Source organism: Cololabis saira, chromosome 2 (assembly GCF_033807715.1).
Source record: "Cololabis saira isolate AMF1-May2022 chromosome 2, fColSai1.1, whole genome shotgun sequence".
Lineage (NCBI taxonomy): Eukaryota > Metazoa > Chordata > Actinopteri > Beloniformes > Belonidae > Cololabis > Cololabis saira.
This window is the reverse complement of record NC_084588.1, coordinates 20,782,312-20,793,321: the sequence shown is the minus strand read 5'-3', so window position 1 is coordinate 20,793,321 and position 11,010 is coordinate 20,782,312.

Sequence of the window (11,010 nt, the reverse complement as noted above, 5' to 3'; positions counted from 1 at the left end):
TTCTTCCTCTGTCTCCTCTTTTTGCCCGGAGCACGAAACAGCAATAGGAACTCAGGTGAGTCGGTCGAGCAAACAATAGGTGAAGGAAAAGTTTGATTGTACTTTCCCCAGTCTCTAAAAAGGGACACCATAGACTCCTTTATGCCAAAAAGAGAGCCACGGTCCAAACAGCAGAGGCATGACAATTCGATAATCGGCCTGGTATGTCCACACGTTATAAAAACAATAAATAGTAGCCTGCATAGAAGGCAAGCAGTGGTGTAGCTAGGCACAGGCGCCATCTTGGAACTCGCAGACTTTGATTTATCATCTTGTAAAGATAATTCCTTCTTTTGAATAACCACCTTTATTGTTGCACCATCAGTGTATGGAGACTCTCTTGGTCTGGAGGTGTTGTCATCGGATGTTGGGAAATTTGAAATGTTTTAATATAATCAACTCAAAGAAAAGAACCCGAAAAACAGATGAAGTAAAAGTACAACTTTAGCTCTAGTTAGAAACTCTAAGCAATGTCATTAATCCCATAGTCTCAATAATAAAATAAATCTCCCTACAGGACAAATAAAATAAATCTAATCTAATCTAATAACCAGTGACATACAAACTTATTTCTGCACTTTATACCATTATAGCAGCGGTTTTCAAAGCACCTGCCACGTTCAGCACTGCAGAAGAGGAATAGTACATTGAAATGACTTCAGAGTCAACAATGAGGCTGCAGTTCACTTCCAAGACCATGGCTGGGTTTTGGATTGGAGTGGAGAAGGAGTGCCCTCTCATTGGTCAGAGAGCTGTGGGCACACTGCTACCTTTTGCAACATCCTACCTGTGTGAGAGAGGCTTTTCTGCTTTTGCTGCCATCAAAACAAAATACAGATCAAAGCTGAACATTGAATATGAACTGATCTGCAAAGGAGGCAAGCACACACAAGTCATTGATAGAGGGTGGAATAGGAATGGAATAGTGATGTGATTATTTGCAACCTGCAGTACAAATAGGAGTTCATGTCTATTAATATATGTTCATAAAATAAGTTCTAAAATATTTCCAATTCCCCGAGGGGGGCCTGACTGAAAAAGTTTGAAAACCACTGCATTATAGGCAAGTAAATGGAGGCTTCAGCATTCACTTTGTGTTTGGGCCACTGTTGATGCAAAGAAGGAAAGGTTTATATAATGATTACATTCTGAAGAGAAAAAAGACAATTGAACACATTTAACTATGTTGTTGTGTCTCGTTTGGGAAGAGCATAATTGGAGCCCAGTTTAGCGAGTTGGTAATCCTGTCATTACATACTTGAAACTGAGAACATTTCAAACATCCCCTTTTAATATTATTTTTTTATTCAACATCACAAGGGCTATGGACAGTTCTAAGTTATTTTAGCTCCTACCTCAGAACAGGTACTCTGATGTGATGGAACCTTTTGTGAAATTCATACAGCACATCTCAGACTACAGTAGTGAGCAGTTGAATTCATTAATACAGCAATATAACCTGCAACTACATCCAAAAACATTGCCAGTACTACTAGAAAACAAACTAATGAATGATGTGATTTCCACTCAGTCAGCTGACATTTTCCTTTTCTATCTATCCTTTTCTGTCATGCATCAAGAGAGACATTCTTTATAGGGGACATATTCTTCATTCAAAGGTTCAAAAGTTCTGAAAGAACAGCCATACCTGGAGCTTCCAGAGGCTTCCCAAAAAATGTTTTGCTTACAAAAGTATTCATTATATATGTAGATTTGTCCTCTAAATTCCAAGTGTGGCTCAACCCATGTATCTATCCTGATATGGGGTCAGTGATTCATTTAAAAAAGAAAACATCCTCCAATTGTCTCTGTGACCATGATATGTTACTGCCAGTCACGTCCCTGATTTAGTCTTGGCAGGTAACCAATAACAACAGAGTGAGGGGATAGTAGTCGGATGGCTAGGCCAAACAGGGTGCTTACTGGAGTGTACGGAAAATAAAAGATATAGGCTGCACGATAACACTACCAGAGTTTGGGAGTTGTGACTCTATTGTGGTGCTTGATCAATATGAAAACGGATCAGATTTGCTTTATATGGTTTTGTGATCTATTGGAAGGGACTCACATCGCGCTTGCTTTCCCTACACCACATAGAACTGTTTTAATTATGGTCAGATGGTGGAACTGACAGATTTTATACACCACAGCACTTCAAAGAAAAACTTGCAATATTTCTAGGTTACATGTAATGAATCTTGCGGGCACTCATAATGCTGGCACCTCTGACATCAGGACATACTTGTCATCACCTCAATATCCACAACACTACTGGTCTCTTTGTCCTTTTCATCTTGAGGATATGTTTACACTCAATTTATGAAACGTACATTCTCTGTGCTTGTTTATTTCGACTTGGGTTAAGAAATGCTAAAAGGGTTTGCCAGTATCAACCTCACTTCTCGTTAAGTTATTAAATGCTCTGATCATTCTTAATTTCTCCACTGAAACTTGTCCTTTCGGGGCTCGTCTGGTGGCCACATCAGCTTGACTTTAATCCAGACTCCTCCTTTAACTTGTGATATGCTTATTTTCCATGCTCCCATCTGAAGAGTTGTTCTCTATAACAATCTTTTTTTTAAAGGCAGACGTTAAGAGGCTTAGTAGCTGCAGTGCTTTAGCAGCCAAAAGGTCACTTTTGCAAATTGGGTTCATTAATCTTCCAGTGTATGGCAGCTGCAGTGGGATGCTCTTCACACACAGACACAGATTAAAGTAGGAAACGCACTCATAGATTAGCCTCAAAAAAGAAACTCTTGGAATGATAAAGATTCTTCTGATGAAGTTGAGACTTGGCTCTTTAAAGTCCGATTGCCAGTTTCACTCACATCAGAGGGAGTGCTGTAAGAGAAGCGGGGATATAGGAGCCTAGAGTAAAGTTTGACTGAGCTATGATTATACCATCACAGATGATTATAGTCAGGCATTCCTCTGACCCAGTGGATGACAGAATCCCTCACTTTCCTGTCTCCCTTTCCTTTCGTCTCCTTCTATAGATCTCTAGTCCAGTGCCAGTTCTTCTACAAAACACTTGCTAAAGATGTGAGCCCATGTATTGTACTGCAAGAGAATATTTGAATTTATTACGTCAAGCCCAATGATTTTGTTGAAATTAAATACAAAGGAAAAAACAGTCAATAAAAAGCATCCATTACCCAGAATCTGTAAAGTTTTGTGTGCATATCGGTTTTCAGTTGACATTAAAGCTCAACTAAATTAATTTTTTTTCTGCTTTTCCAGATCAAACATCTAAGTTTTTTCTAAACAGAAGTCGAGAACAGCCCTGCAGACATTCATCTATGATGACATTATCATAGTATACCCAAGTCCCTTTCTTATTGCAGAACAGTATTTCACAGATAGGAGTTGATCAACTTCTTATGTTTGTCTACTATTACACAATATCGTGTGCTCTTCTAAAGTAACTGCGAAAAAGAAAACGTGACTTTGGTAACCCGAGGAATTAATGGTCGACAATGACTATATGATGCTCAGGTCCAGAAGCTGCAGATTAAGCCCAAATAATCACCTTCTACCACTTGATAGATGTATTGATACTTTGCATCTGCTTTCCACCCAGCCTGCCACAGTAAATAATGGCCAAATATCTCCACTTTGGTGTTGTCTGTCCAAAGCAGATTGTTCCAGAAGTCAAGTATTTTGTTCATATGCAGCTTTGCAAACCTAAGCCATGCTGTCATGTTCTTTTTGAGAAGCAACGTTCTCCTGACAACCCTTTCAAACATGCCATACTTGTGCAGTATTTTTCCTATTGTACTGTCAAGAACTTTAACATTTAACATACTAACTGAGCCCTGTAACTATTAGGTTTTTGCAAGATCTTTAAGGATTACACAGTCTGAACTGGAGGCTGTATTTACTGGAACTATCACTGGTAGGGAGACTGTGAAACTGTCTGGAATGATTTTTCACCTGTAGTTTTTCCTTTTCCTCACTGCTAAATGAAAAACACCTATTCCCATTTACTGGTGCATGCATACCCATTAACCATGGATGGTTAAATAACATGTATGTGGTGGTGTGATATGGACAGATATCTTTTCAGAATGTATTCATCTGTTTTGAGTTTTAACATGGCAGTATAAAACTAAAACTGGGCAATGTGGGTGTAGCCTAACCCCTGGCTCCTCCCAAGCTGACTGTGCTGCTCCAGCCATTATGGATTGCAGGTATTCGCATCAATGACCCCTCCCTCCCAAATGCTGGCAGTGTCAACAGCATTACTGCCCATTGACTTTGAATGGATTATGTTAAAGCGCACAATGTAACTTTTCCACCTTAACAGGTTTAATGACACCTCTGTCATGGTCTGAGGGGTCTGTATCGCCTTCACTGGCACTATGTAACTTTGAGGTGGATGGTAGGAACCCTTCCACACTACTGTTAAAGCACTACCGCTTTTGTCCAAAGGAGCCGCCAAACTCAACAAAAGCTGAAAGTTACATTGTGCTGCTTTAAGAGATGCCAAACTGCATTGTGGGGCAGAAGTAAAAGGAAATGCAATTGTTTACCCATCCATGCTAGCATCAGTCAATCAAATTCTGGCTACACAGCTCCTCCTGGCAAGTAACAAAAAGTTTACATGAACGCAGGACCGATTCAAACCACCCATTCCAGCCACCCAGGATGACAAAAGAAAAGACTAAACTGAGTAAGGAAACTGCCATTAAATGAGCAGATTACCACATAATTCTCTTGTATACTTGTAATCTCACGAATCGAACGAGAAGGCAGCCTTCAGAGACATTTCACCTCTGAAACTGTATAAGTGGGACTTCAGGTCAAAACTGCTACACAGTTGGACCACAGACCCATGGGGGTAAGTTCTCATACATTTCTCCCAATTTTATCTCCTAACTTAATGACTTTTTCCTTTTTTTTCTCTCCATCTCAACAACTGTTTGCATATATATTAATGGTTAGCACCATTAATTGGTAAAACCTTCATCAATGGGATATACTGTAATTGCATTTTGATTATGCAGCAGATGTTAGTTTTCTTAAGGTTGTGAATGAGTGCGCATGTCCTTCACAAGGACTCTCTGATCTTACATGTTTCATCAACAATATAATTCCTGATTCTGACAAAGAGGACTAAAATCACCAATGTGAAACATGAAAAGACAAGACTGATAAAACAATGAGACAGTGATGGGTATGGTGTGCGAGGTGTGGTGATTACTGTTGTAACGGCCCAGCAGAGAACTCAAATGCAACACACAGAGCACACAGCGGTAGCTTGTCTGGTTCTTTTCATTACCACCACAGCGGCAAAGAGCAGGCAGGAATACAGGACAAGGAGCAGGCAATAATCTGCGTCAGGTTCGGAAGACAAGGCCGGGTACCAGGGAACAGGAGACAAGGCAGAGTCCAAAAACAGGCAGGGGCGGCAATGGGAAGTCAGAACAGAGAACGCTAGAGTAGGGTTGCCACTTTCAGAAATAGAAATAAGGGACGTCCCCATTTCAGCTGGGCGAGCACCAAAAAAAGGGACATCCCCAAAACGTCTAAAATGCATAGAAATGTACATATTTTATATGAAAAAACAAAATGCTTTGATTTAATGTTTATAGGGCTTTAATAGCATTGAACTTTCATGACTGTACAGACAGCCTGAACCTGAGCATGGTCATCGTAAATTAAACAAAGTCTGCCTGCATTGGGCAGTTAAACAGAACCGCACCTAAATTAAATGACAATACAACACTAGAATATTCTGTAAATGTAACATGTATAAACCCTTTCAAGAGGGTAAACATTTACATTTAACACACTTATAGAACATGCTAGTCTATCAGCAATAGGAACTCAGGTGAGTCGGTCAGTTGATTTAACGTTGATTTAACGCAGAACCGTAAATCAGGCTTTAAGATCCGTTTACACCGTATAACTGAATGCGAGCGTCCGACTATCACGTGTGACATCGGACGCTCTCTGTCCACGCTGAAACCGTTAAACTCTCTCTGTCCACACTGAAACCGTTAAACTCGCAGCCAGTTAGGACAGTCAATACAAAAAAAATAAAGCAATGGATTTTATTTTGTCGCAGAGGCTCCCTGGCATGGGACATGCAGCCGGCTGCTCTCCTCCCCGGAGCGAGGCTTATTCTCCTCCCCTGCTACACGTCATTCAAGCAACCAATCAGCACAGAGCCTCATTAACATACCCCCCCCCCTTCCCTTAGAATGAAGCACAGAAAAAGGGGTTAGAAGCGGTAAAACTATAGACATGGCTCACAGGCTGAATTTCTGATTTATGTAGAAAAAACAAGCTTTAGATTGTTTTTAAGACATTCAAGGCCTTTTTAAAATATAGATTAAATGCCATAATATGTCCCCTTTAAGGAAAACGGCTTCAAGTACAGAAACGATTCAAATTCACAAACTCAAAACGAGGTACAAAAAAAAAAAACGTGCTGCAAAAAACAAAGATAAATGCAGCATCATTAAACGCGCTGCAAATAGAGAAACGATGCAAAGCACAAAACGATATAAAACAAGAAACCATCTTCAAAAGAAAAACGCTTCATAACCGGTTACCAAACCTGCAGGGGGCGCTCTCAGCGTAACAGCTCAATGGACAGACACACGGGATGTAGAGAGAGACCGAACAGCTGACTGTAACGTTAAAATATAATAAAGAAATGTCTCGTAATGTACAGCGTTGTACAGTGATATAAACCACATTATATCACATTACCGTTCCCGCTGTATGTTTAAACCATGGATGTAAACACTGTAGTTCATATTATATATGTATATATATGTATATGTATATATATATATATATATATATATATATATATATATATATATATACATATATATATATATATATATTTAAGGACTGCAGTTAGGAAAAAGAAGCTATGGCTTCTATGATGCCTAAATCTGTGCCATTCCTCAGGCAATCTCATCAGTGTCATGAACCCAGGCACGTTCTGGGAAAAGGCATCAAATGACTGTATAAATTAGATCTATATCGACTAATAAACTTAATCTAAATTTCATTTATTCATTTTGTTTCGACAAACCATCCTCATAGTCCAGATGGGTTTGTGTGTTTTCAGTCTCTGTTCAGTCATCAGGATGCTTATCAAAAATGTATGCCTCATGAATGACTTATCAGCTCCTTTTCCATCTCGCAGTTCCTTTTCCTCACTTATGGATGTTTGCACAGTATATGGGTGATCGACTGGTTCATAAAACCAACCAAAAGTCAAGAATTGTTCTACATTCTAGACGTCTAAAATTTCCTGCTTAGTAATGAATATTTTTCCTGCTTTTGGGGATGCTGCTGTTAGGTCTTGTTTTTTATGTAGATCCTCATTAAAGACAGTTTTGCTGTTGTTGTTTTTTTCCTTGTGCATATTCAGTAATGAGATTCAGGTTATAACAAATGTAGTCATCATTCCTAAAAGAAACATGATTCTCACCAAAGCATCATCATTAAGAAGAACTTTAAAGACTATAATAAAAATAAACTCTATACTTTCAGTAATGACCCACAAGAGTGCAGATGGGATTTGACGCAGCTCACAATCCCACATACAACGCAGAGGCCTACACTTGCATCCAGAATTCGTTATTCATACTGTATCCACTGGCTGTGTAATGTTGTCCGTTATTAAAGCGGGTAATTGTCTTACAGCGGTGCTGTGTTATTAGATCCGGGGGCAGTTCTGCAGACACAGTCAGAGGCAGCTGGATGTAAAGTCGCTGAGCAGTGAAATAGGGAGCAGGGCTGAGCAGACACAGAGAAGATGATATCAGCATCAAAGGGAGATGCTAGCATTGTGCTGGCTAACCCTTGGGAATTGCTCTCAGGCCACCTGTTACATTATCCCCCCTGAGACTCTCACTCACTCAGTATCTTTGCCTCCTGCAGCAAGACGCTCATCTCATAAGAAAATCTGATAAAGACTCCATGCAGGTTTAGCCATCAAAGACTTCAGAGACACAAGCAAAAAGACAACATGCCATGAATCAAACTGGGAGGCATAATTACAGCAGAGCTTCATAATAACTGGTATCCATACATGGAAATCAAAAGATTAGTTACCGATTCTTTGTCTAGAGTAGGAAAATATTTTTCCTCTTTTTATGTTTTGTTTGTTTTGGGGTTTTTTTGTCTCAAAGGATAGGCAACATTTGTACATGACTTATATACATATTTTATGTTTCTTTTTTTTGCATTTGAGAAACTCTTCTTTCCTTGTTTTATCTTTTATAAAAAGATGTGTGGTTTGACCTTTTGCTGCATTTTCCCACTATCCCACTCCAACTCTTTATTATTTTAATTTTGTCAGGCTTAGCATACAAACCCAGGCACCTTAACAATTAACCTTAACCTGGTTGTGGTTAGAAGATGTATTAGCTGTTAAGGGCTATGGAAAATAAATGACCAAGGATTAGATATTAGGCCAGTTACCAACAAAAAAGGTTAAATAGACTAGTGCCCTGCCTGTCAGAAATGTAAGTTACCTACTGTGTGCATGAAACAAACACATTGTGCATATTTTGAGGTTTCCCAAAACATGAAATGGGAATGTATTTTCATGGAGGCTGGCTGTTAAGTCTTCATGATACTGAGCATTTTAAAAAGCAAATATCATGCTGCTTTTATCTCTGACAAGATTAGACATAAGGCTGCTTTCGTTATTTAAAATCTGCTCAGCAGTAGCTCCAAAGTCAAACATCTGTTACAGGAAAAAAATGATTAATAAAATAAAATCAACAATGTAATTCAGCCATTCATTCATAAAAAGCCTATTCCTCGATGCACAAAGCAGTACTGCTGACTATTTAAGTATTAATTATTTAAGTATCCTTATCAAACCCCAGTACTGACAGCACATAACCTAATTTCTCAAAATGTTGGTGTATCCCTTTAAATGAACTCTAAATGAGCTTAAAGTTGAAATTCAAGAGACAGCAAGTAGCAGAGCATCAGTCCCTCTCCTCCTGCACCAGATGTGAGGAAAAGCTACCGTTGGAACCTTTGTGAGAATATACAAGTGAGATTAATTCATCAAAGTATAGCTACTTTGCTGCTTTGATGATGGTTATATATTATTGAAAAGAACAACTCACAGGTTTGTTATTGTTTATCTGGGTTCAACCCTCCAAACCATACTTTAACACATTAAAATGTATTTGCTCTTAAAAATAATGTAGCAGTCTGCAAACTAATCATTTAAAAGATATATAAGGTTATTGTAAATGTCAAATTCAGATCTAAATCAGCCATAGTAGTCATCATTTTCTTTTCCGACCCACCCAGTAGCAAACCGTAGTTTGCACAGTCATGGTTGTCATGGTGCTGTCAATCTAATTATTCCAAGCTTGTCCAGGCAGCAGTTTGATGATTTAATAAGAGGTGGTGCAGAAATAAAGGAAGCCTGTAGCTCAGATAGTAGAGCTGTGGTCCATCAGTTGAAATGTTACTGATTCCAACCTCACTTGCATATATAGTGAAGTGCCCTTGGGCTTTACTTTTCCCCCTAATGTCTTCCTCACTCGTAGGATGCTACAGACCTCAAAATAATATAATCCTAGTTACTTTGGTCTCATTTAAGGTACTTAAATTAGCTAGATGTCTGAAAGCATTCCATGAAGGACAGGGTTCTCCTCATCAATGAGGACAACTCCTGTTGCCAGTTAGAAACGGATGACTCTAAGCTACGATGGACAAAAGGTGGGAGAATACTTCAGTTTTCAACAATGAAAAAAATCCACAAATCCAGGCGTAGATGTCCCAGCTGGAATCAGATAAGAGCAGTGTTGTAGCTTAGCCACTATGCTTCAAGTCCGAGTCCGGTATCGAGTGTCTAGTGTTCCAAGTCACTATGGATCCAAGTCGCCTCGATGCCATTCTCATCGCCCGAGTCGAGTTTGGCTCATTTAAACAACAACCCCCAGCAGTTTAGTGCTATTAGTTTGTTTCCAAACATGATGCATATATGACATATAGTGATGGCATGTGGGAATGTGAATTAATTTAGATATTTTCTTATTCAAAATCATTATGACATATTCTCAGGACTCATCTCTGATTTGAGTCTTGTTGCAGTTATTGCACAAATCAGAATTAGGGCCTTCAAATTAGGACTTGAGTTGAATTTGAGTCTGATTCTTGTACTCCAGTGCTACACGTCTGGCTAGGAGTATGAGTCCTAAATCCCGGCCAACCCATTCTAATGAACCAGAGATAACCAGAGATGTTGTGGAGCAGTTTGAAAGTGTGCCAGAAGTGACTGTTCATCCAACAACATGGTAAACATGTGGATAAATGCATAAAATGCTGTCCAAAATGCTGCAAAAATCAGCAAAACAGCATTCCAGTCAAGCACCAACAGCTGACTTTTATCTGCATGCTGCTATCCAGGATGTATAGGTTCAATTAAAACAAAGAGGCAACTGCTTGCGTTACGTAAAGATGAAAATTAAACAAAAACACAAGAAATGTAACTGTTGTGTAACTTGATAACATTGATTAAACATGTAATATATCAGATAACATCAGACAGCATTTAATTATGAACACTGCTGTAATGACACATTGTGAATTGAGACATATTTAAGAGGACCACAGTGGTTGTCCAGTAAGAAAACTTATCTGCAAGGGAGATGAGTTGTAATTAACCAGCAACGACCCCTGACACAAATCATCAGTCTCATTCAGATGTGGCCTTTCGTTGCCTCTGTGGATAAACAAACCCATCCTCCTTCGCATCGCCGCTAAGCTCTTACTTAAATCTGACCACACAAACAACATTATTCTAGATCTTGTCCAGCTGTGCCTAGTACGAGGCCAAGCTGGCAGGAAAAGAAGGACACGGACAGTCCCAAAGCGCTTTAGTTTTCATTCCAGCAGCTGGTGTCATTAGAGCTTTCCGTTTTTGGAGTTTTGAGGTGATTTCTCAGTACTGAGAAATCAGTACTGTGGGTT